Source organism: Gossypium arboreum, chromosome 10 (genome assembly GCF_025698485.1).
Source record: "Gossypium arboreum isolate Shixiya-1 chromosome 10, ASM2569848v2, whole genome shotgun sequence".
In the NCBI taxonomy this organism is placed as follows: domain Eukaryota; kingdom Viridiplantae; phylum Streptophyta; class Magnoliopsida; order Malvales; family Malvaceae; genus Gossypium; species Gossypium arboreum.
Window position 1 is genome coordinate 96,013,814 of NC_069079.1, and position 8,930 is coordinate 96,022,743.

The following is an 8,930-nucleotide window of genomic DNA, read 5'->3' on the forward strand; positions in this document are numbered from 1 at the left end:
TATTCTGCTTCATGTCTTGCTCAACCAACTTAGGGCATTCACAAATGAAGTGATCCATTGATCCACATTTAAAACAAGCTCAATCATTCAATCTACAACTATCGAGATGTCATTTACCATAATGTTTGCACTCAAGTTGGTTCGGTTGGATGTTACCAACACTAGCTACTGAGGTAGCTCTCAAACTCACAGGTGGTCTATCTCGATCATGTCTAGAATAGCCCGCAGTAGCCTTTGAATGGCTAAAATCACCTCGAAGTTTCTTTGATGCTGACTGAAATGTTTTACCCGACGATCTTTTTCGTGAATCTCTAACTTCAAAGTCAGATTTTCTTTTCTCTTTCCCGAGCTCTTCGGCTTTGCATGCTCACTCGACTAGTACAACGAACTCTTTTATTTCAAGTATCCCGACTAACAGCTTAATGACTTTATTCAACCCGTCTTCAAATATTTTACACATTATAGCTTCAGTCGAAACACATTCCCAGGCATATCTGCTGAGTCTCACGAATTCCCTTTAATACTCTGTTATGGTCATACAACCCTGTTTCAACTCGAGGAATTCTTTGTGTTTTTTATCAATGAATCTCTGACTGATGTATTTCTTACAGAATTCAGTCTCAAAAAACTCCCAGGTCACCTATTCTTTCGAAACTATTGATATTAATGTATTGCACCAGTGATACACAGAATCTCAAAGTAAGGATATAACACATTTTATACACTCGTCAGGGGTACAAGATAGCTCATCAAATACGCGAATAGTATTATCAAGCCAAAATTCAGCTCGCTCTGCATGATCATCAATAGTGGCTCTGAAATCTTCATCCTCGTGTTTTCTGATTTTATCAACGGGGGCTTATTTAATCTCATCAGATCAATAACTTGAGGTACCACGGGTATCTAAGAAGGATTAGGCGGGGGTGGGGGTTGTTGAACAACCTAATTTGTCCGGATATACTGTGTAAACCATTTGTTCATCATCTGGAAGAAAGCCTCTCCCTCGTGGCTACTTGAAGCCGGCATAGAATTAGCCGGCACTGCCCCTTGAGTAGGAGCGGCGCATTACTTTCCATGTTAACTGCTACGGCTCGATCGGGATCCATTTACTATACAAAAACACATTTTAATTGTCAGGAATCATCAAATTATCACAATTTATAAATATGGCATGTATAGCTAGACTCAAACAAGCTACGTTGTCCTAGAATCGACTAAATCGTAGCTCTAATACCAATCAAATGTAACACCCCTAACCTATATTCGTCGCCGAAATAGGGTTACGAGGCATTACTAGTCATATCACAAATCAAACAAACATTTATTATATTCCATACTTTGTAATTCATCTACAAGAAAAACTCTTATTTCGGCTAGAAATTTCGAAGTTTTAATACAATTGCTAATTTTATCATTTAATACATACTTATATTCAATCATGTATATTTAATTAACATTACTGAGCATGAGATAAAATGATTAAAACATTAGCTTATTATTAAATATACCACTTCATAATCAATACACATGCACGTTTTAAAAACTAAATGAGCCATATTACTTAACTTAAATATCACTCACATATGCGACATGGACATTAGTCAATATGAATAAACATGCTTTACACATTATTTTAAGTAAAAACATCCACATGGAAATAATCAAACATTTACATATACTACACTTAAATAAATATCATTTAAGAATAAGCAAACCTTTTTTTCTAGTCATTAGACCATGCGCATATTGAATCAAATAAAACATATGTATCATAGCAACATTACAATATGACCGAACATACCATAGTTGCTTATACTACATGTGCATATTTACTAATATTAATAAACTATATCTAAACATAGTTACCAAATGACCAAATGTACCTATTCTATTATAATCATTTATGCGCATATGACCATAATAAAAGTTAACCATTTTGAGCACACACAACGACCAAAAAGTACATCTATTTCGCATGCTTATTACCATACCTAAAATGACATACTCATTATCCAACATTTACCCAACATTTGGTCATTCAAAATAACTTCAATATAACTTTTTAAAATTTTTATTCACTCATTGCTATCTATGACCAAACCAAAATAGCTAATTCATATGTGAATATATCGTAAGCATATACCTTTTATTTTAACTAAGTTTAGCCGATTATACTCTTACATTGAACAACCTACCATTCAACTCACAAATAACCAAATTAATTACATGAACATATAACGTAGACATTACCTAATCAACTTATATGTCATTTGCCATAATTCATCAAGCACATCTATCAAATTTACCAAATGAACAATCATGAGCTTTACGAAACATTACTTTAAGCCTCAAACATTTTCCAAACACATCACACACATATAACATATGTATTACTCATGTAATATATCAAACTACAATTGAAAATTGTACCAAACACATCACAGATATATGTATATTATAACCGAAATCACCTAAGCTTAAACATCATTTCTAGCCATTTTAGCATGGCTTTAATATATACAAACTTCAAAACCAAACATAATAACTAGCCTATACATGCCATAGGTTTAAGTTTAAACTTATAAAATACCACAAAAGTGATTGATAGTGTGACAGATTTTTCTGACGATCCCTGAGCTCGTAACTAGCTTTCAAAATCTATAAAAACAAAGAACATACGCACACAGAGTAAGCTTGAATAACTTAGTAAGTCATAAGCAAATAAATCATTTCAATGGCATTCATAATTCAATTTAATTAAACCTAATCATAGTAACCATAACCACAGATACAATTATCAAGCTTACAACTTCAAATATCCATACATATACTTCAACATTATTTTTCCACTTGGCCGAATACGCATATAATTCTAAGCATATTTGACTCTCACTTTCAAAATACACATTTCATATATTCATATAAAGAATATACTTACCTTACTACTCAATCATTTAACTTAGTACATGCCTGACTTTTTAGCTGAATTTCACATTCGATCTTAACTCGATATTGCCCGTTGAACCATTCAGAATTAATAAGGTTAAACTCGTACAACGCCAATGTCGCAGACGTGGTCTTACATGTAACCACATAACGATGCCACTGTCCCAGACAGGGTCTTACTCACAAATCATAAATTGATGCCAACTTCCCAGACGTGGTCTTACACGAAGTCACATATCGAAATCCTATGTCATGACATATGTATCCTAACTATTCCTAAGGTTTGCACGGGACTTTTAGACGTCGTAACTCGATCGATTTAGGCTTATAAATACTTCTCTATACTTAAACAAATTCATCTTGAACATATATATACAAGCAATAGTTTAATTCAGCACAAATATAATATATACAATTGAATTTAATGACATATATTTACTTATAAACTTACCTCGTACAAAGACGAACAGACCGGGTCGACTATTCAACAACTTTAGATTTTCCCCGATCCAAGTACAAGTTTCTCTTTTCTTGATCTAAATTAATATAAATTAAACTTATTTAATCAAATATTCAATCAAATTCATCCAAAAACACATAAATGGGAAAATTACACTTTTTCCTCTCACATTTCACATTTTTCACAATTCAGTCTCTATTTCACAAAACACAAAATTTTCAAAATTTGAATACACCCATGTTAGGCCGAATTTACCCCTAGCCCATATAAGCCCATATGTTTCATTTATTTCACATTTTGACCCCTTAATTTACAAAGTTCATAATTTAGTCCTAAATAGACATTTTTATCAAAAATCACTTAATTGAACTTGACAATCTAACAACATATATTTATTTTCCATCATCAAACACAAAAATCATCAAGCTATCAACAATGGCAATTCATGAATATATCATCAAATTCAAAAATTGAAGCATGGGCTAGCTAGTACTCGAAGTAACGATCTCAAAAACGTAAAAATTATCAAAAACCGAGAAAAAACTAACCTTGAATCAAGCTTGGACAAGGTCGAATGTTTGAAAGCTTAAAATCCCTTTTTCTTTCTCAAGTTTCAGCCGAAAAGATGAACAAAATGCATGGCTTTTAATTTATGTTTTATTATATTACATATTATTTCATAATTTACCAAAATAGCCTTTTTAATTTCATTTAAAATCCACTAACCTTAGGTATTTTTGTCCATCCATAATTTCAATGGTATATTGTAAACATAAGGACCCCACAGTAAAAGAACACATCAATTCAACACTTTAACAATTAGTTACCCATTTTTACATTTTACGCGATTAAGGCTATTTTATTAAATCAAGCACACAAACGATAAAATTAAATCACGAAAATTTCACATATATAAATTAACATGCTTTAAACACAGAAAATAATATTAAAATATTTTGTTGACTGGGATTTGTGGTCCTAAAACTATTGTTCTGAATAGGATCTAAATCGGATTGTTACATGGGTAGAGACATATACGTGTGTCTCAGTCGTGTGCGACACGATCATGCTACATGGTCGTGTGTCCCCTAGGGTACCCTTCGAAATTAAGTTAGTATATCCTACAGGTTTGACACGACCTAGACACATGGACATATCTACTGAACGTGTGTGGCACATAGACTGGTACATGGGCGTGTGGCCGGCCGCGTGGACAAGTTAGTAACCCCTCTAGATTTCACACGGCCTAGCACATGGGCGTGTCCTCGGCCATGTGGTGCAAGTCAGTATGTATGCCCTGTTTTTACATGGTTTGTGACACGGGCGTGTCTGTGGCTGTGTGAGGCACACGTCCTGTTCACATAGGCGTGTGACCCCTGAATTTGTGAAAATTTTATAAGTTTCTCAATGTTTGCAAATGTTATCAGTTTAGTCCTAAACCACTTTTAAACATGTTTTAAGGTCTCGTAGAGCCTTATAAGGGACAATGTGAATGATTTGAATGTATTTTGATCATGAATGCATAAATGTATATGAATAATGTGTATTATCCGGTAATGCCTCATAACTCTATTCCGACGACGGATATGGGTTAGGGGTGTTACAGTGTGGCTCTGTTAGTACGCGTCGGAGATGGTCTTCTTTGAGAAGGACTGCTGTAAGAGTTTTTTATTTCGGTTGAACTAAGGGATCAGGGTTTATCATGTGGCCTATAACATGGAACATTTCGATGAGCTGGTGGTGATAGCTGGAAAACAAAAATTTACACACTTTTTGATACCCTTTTTAACTTAAATTCATGCGAATTCAGTTAAATTCTTGTCAAAAAATAATTAATTTTTGTAAAATAATTAAAGTGCACTTAAAATGAACATTTTTGAAATTTAGTTAAATTTATAATTATTTTTGATGAATTTTGGTTATTTTCGACAGATTTGCACAAAGGGCGAAAAATGGCTCGGCGGACACTACCAAAAGCAGAAAATCGAGAAGCAATTTGAAGTATCGAGGTGAATTAATTTCTAGCCTAAGATGGTCCAAAATTATGTGTATTAATTCATAATTTAATTAATTTTAATTTATATCCAATTTAATTTGGGTTAATAAATTATTATTAATTAATTATGAAAAAATGGTCCGATTGAACCGAACCGAGTGAACCGAACCGGGCAAGGAGAGGACAGCCCAAAACCGTCCATGTGCTGACCCAATTTAGCTCATTAGCTGATTATTTAACTGCAAAGAATCCCTTGAAGACTTGTTTAAATTGCATGTTCAAATTGCAAATTAACCCCTCCACAATTGATGGCTTTGAAGATTTGCCCCAAGCCATATTTAGCAAAGTTGAAGCCATCAACTTTGCCACATGGATGGCCGACCAAGGGGTGGCTCTTTGGCTGCTATTTTTAGCAAATTTTAGCTGCCACATTCAGCTATAAAAACCCCCCTTGGCTGATCATTTAAAGCATCCCTCATTCATTCACATCTCTTCTCTACTCTCTCACTTGGCTGATCATTTAAAGCATCCCTCATTCATTCACATCTCTTCTCTACTCTCTCACTTTCTCCTTTCAGTTTCCCATTCCAAGTCCCTTGCTCTTGTGTCGATTTCTCCCCTTGAAAAAGGGTTCTTCTTCAACCATTTTGGAGCAGAAATTGGGTGTTCATAGAATCCTTGATTGGCGAGGACAACAAAGAAGGAAGAACGGAGCAACCTAGTCAAGCCATGGAAAAACACCGGATTTGATTCTTGTTCCCTATCTCTTTAATTTTTGTTGTTGTTATGACGAACATATCTATGAAAATTTACGTTGTTGGAATTGTTAACTTAATCAGAATAGCTTGAATTTAATTTTTGTTGGTTTGATTGCATTTCATCTGTTTAAATTATTAAAATTATGTTTATGCTGTTATAGGCCTTGGTAAAATGCTTGATTAAGTAAAATCATGCCTAAGTTATTCTTGCAATAGAATTGTGAGGTCGCTAATGAATTAATTATTTAAACGGATTGAAATTATAATTAATAGACAAAATACTTAATCAGTGCATGTTTATTCTTCTAATGTAGCTGAAGGTTAAATTAGCAATGTATCTAGCGATACACTTGCCTTGCATAACTTGCAAGATTATTGTGATTAAACTGTTTCAAGGTAAGGATACCTTGTTACCTCACATAGCCTTTTATGTGCTTATTAGATTTAATTAATCGTTTGAATTGACATAGGGATATGCAAGAGATTAGTTCAATTTCATGATATGTATGTGCCATAACATGTTTGCTTATTAAAATCTATTTAATCGTTTGAATTAACATTGGGATATGTTAAGAGATAAATGGATTTGTGTAGGTGAATATGTTCATAAGTTAGCAATTTACCGAGTTGCCGTGAATTTATTCGTAACAACATAGACATGAGTTTAATAATTTTAAGTTAAAGAAATGTAATTGAATCAACACAATTATGTCATCTAGATTAAATCATGTTATGAAATCGTGCATTTGAGATTTATTTCTTTAGTTTACTTAGTTTAAAATCTTAGTTTTTAATCATCCTCTTCAAACAAAATATTTTTTCTCCAAAGTGTTTTAAATAACATTTATAAATAATTGTTTCCGTAGTCCCTGTGGGTACGATAAATTGACATTTACTTGTCACTTTATTACTTGTTGCGATTGTGTACACTTGCACATTTCCTTCGTTCCAAGTTTTCGGCACCATTGCCGGGGACTGTTTTATAAAGTCATTATTAGTGAATTTGTTAGTTTTGCATTTTGGTTTATTTTTTTTCTATTCAAACTTTAACTTATTTAATTTTTCTGTGATTATTTTAGGTGTTTATTAGTATTTACTGAATTATTGACCTACTCCTTGTAGACCTTGAGATAGAAAGAACTTTTCTACAGCGAAGAAGACTAGCAAATCAGAGAAGGACCGAAGAGATGAACTTTGAAAGTCCAAATCAAGGAAACGGAGCAAACCCTGCTGTTGATAGGCATAGAGTTTTACGGTAGTACGCCGTGCCAGTGTTTCATGATCTTAATCCTAGTATTAGGAGACCTAAAATTGAGGCACAACAGTTCGAGCTGAAGCCAGTTATGTTCCAAATGCTTCAAACTATGGGCCAATTCAGTGGAATGCCTACCGAACCTACACTTAAGACTATTTTTTGAGGTGAGTGATTCTTTCAAGTTAGCCAGAGTACCCAAAGATGCATTACGATTGAAGCTATTGCCATATTCACTAAGGGACAGAGCTCGAGCCTAGTTGAACTCATTGCCACCGAATTCAATTTCCACATGGCAAGAGTTAGTAGAAAGATTATTTATGAAGTATTTCTCGCCTAGCAAGAATGCTAAGTTGAGGAACGAGATCACTGCTTTCCAACAAATGGGTGATGAGTCCTTGTATGAGGCATGAGAAATGTACAAAGAGTTATTACAGAAGTGCCCTCATCATGGAATCCCACATTGCATCCAACTTGAGACATTTTAGAATGGTTTCAATGCTCACACGAGGGTGGTAATGGACGCTTCTGCTAACGGTGCTCTCCTTTCTAAGTCTTATAATAAAGCTTATGAAATCATTGAGAGGATTGCTAGTAACAATTATCAATGGCCAACCAATCGAGCAGCGTCAGGAAGACGAGTTACTGGAATACATGAAGTATATGCTCTCACTTCACTCGTATCTCAGGTTTCATCAATATCCTCAATGTTAAAAAATCTTACTACTAATGGGTCTAATAGTTTTGCAGCACAGCCACCTAACCAATTTGAAAATATAGCCTGTGCCTATTGTGAGGAAGGACATTTGTTTGAAGAATATCCATCAAACCCAGAATCCATGTAATACATAGGTAACCAAAACCAAAATCGAGGAAGGCAAGGACTACAATCCAATTTCTGTAACCCACCGTGGCTAAACCACCTGAACTTTTCCTGGAGTAACCAAGGGGTTGGAACCAGTAACACTTACGCCCAACCTAGACCAACCCAGTCGCCTAGTTTTTCCCAACAAGTTCAGAAACCAACCCAAGCTGAACCATCCAATGGCTTAAAAATTTTTTTGAAGGTATACATGGCTAAGAATGATGCCTTTATCCAAAGCCAAGCAACTACATTGAAAAACCTAGAAAAAAAAATGGGTCAGCTTGCAACTAAACTTAAAAACTGACCACCAGGTGCTTTACTTAGTGATACGGAGAATCCGAGGAATTTGGGGAAGGAGCATTGCAAAGCGTTGATATTGAGGAGTGGAAAGATAGTAGAGCCCAACACTATTGAAGCTGAAAAGGAGCAAACTGACACTCAAGATTCAGAGAAAGTTCAACCGAGTGTTGACCCGATAAGGTAATTTCAGAACCAGCTAATTCTGATCAACTAACAACTCCATTAAATGCAAAATTGCCATAGAAGACGAATCAACCAGTTCCAGTAAAGAAACCACCACCACCCTACGCTCAAAGAATTCAAAAGCAGAAGCAGGAGATTCAATTCAAGAAGTTACTAGACGTACTCAAGCA

At 34.6% G+C, this 8,930-nt stretch overlaps 1 non-coding gene across 1 annotated transcript; it reads right to left on the reverse strand.

Moving 5' to 3' along the window:
* Positions 1-7,762: 7,762 nt before the first annotated feature.
* LOC128283015 (small nucleolar RNA R71) lies at positions 7,763-7,869 on the reverse strand. The gene has a single exon (XR_008273360.1). It is a non-coding gene; the product is annotated as a small nucleolar RNA R71 (small nucleolar RNA).
* Between the last annotated feature and the right edge of the window lie 1,061 nt (positions 7,870-8,930).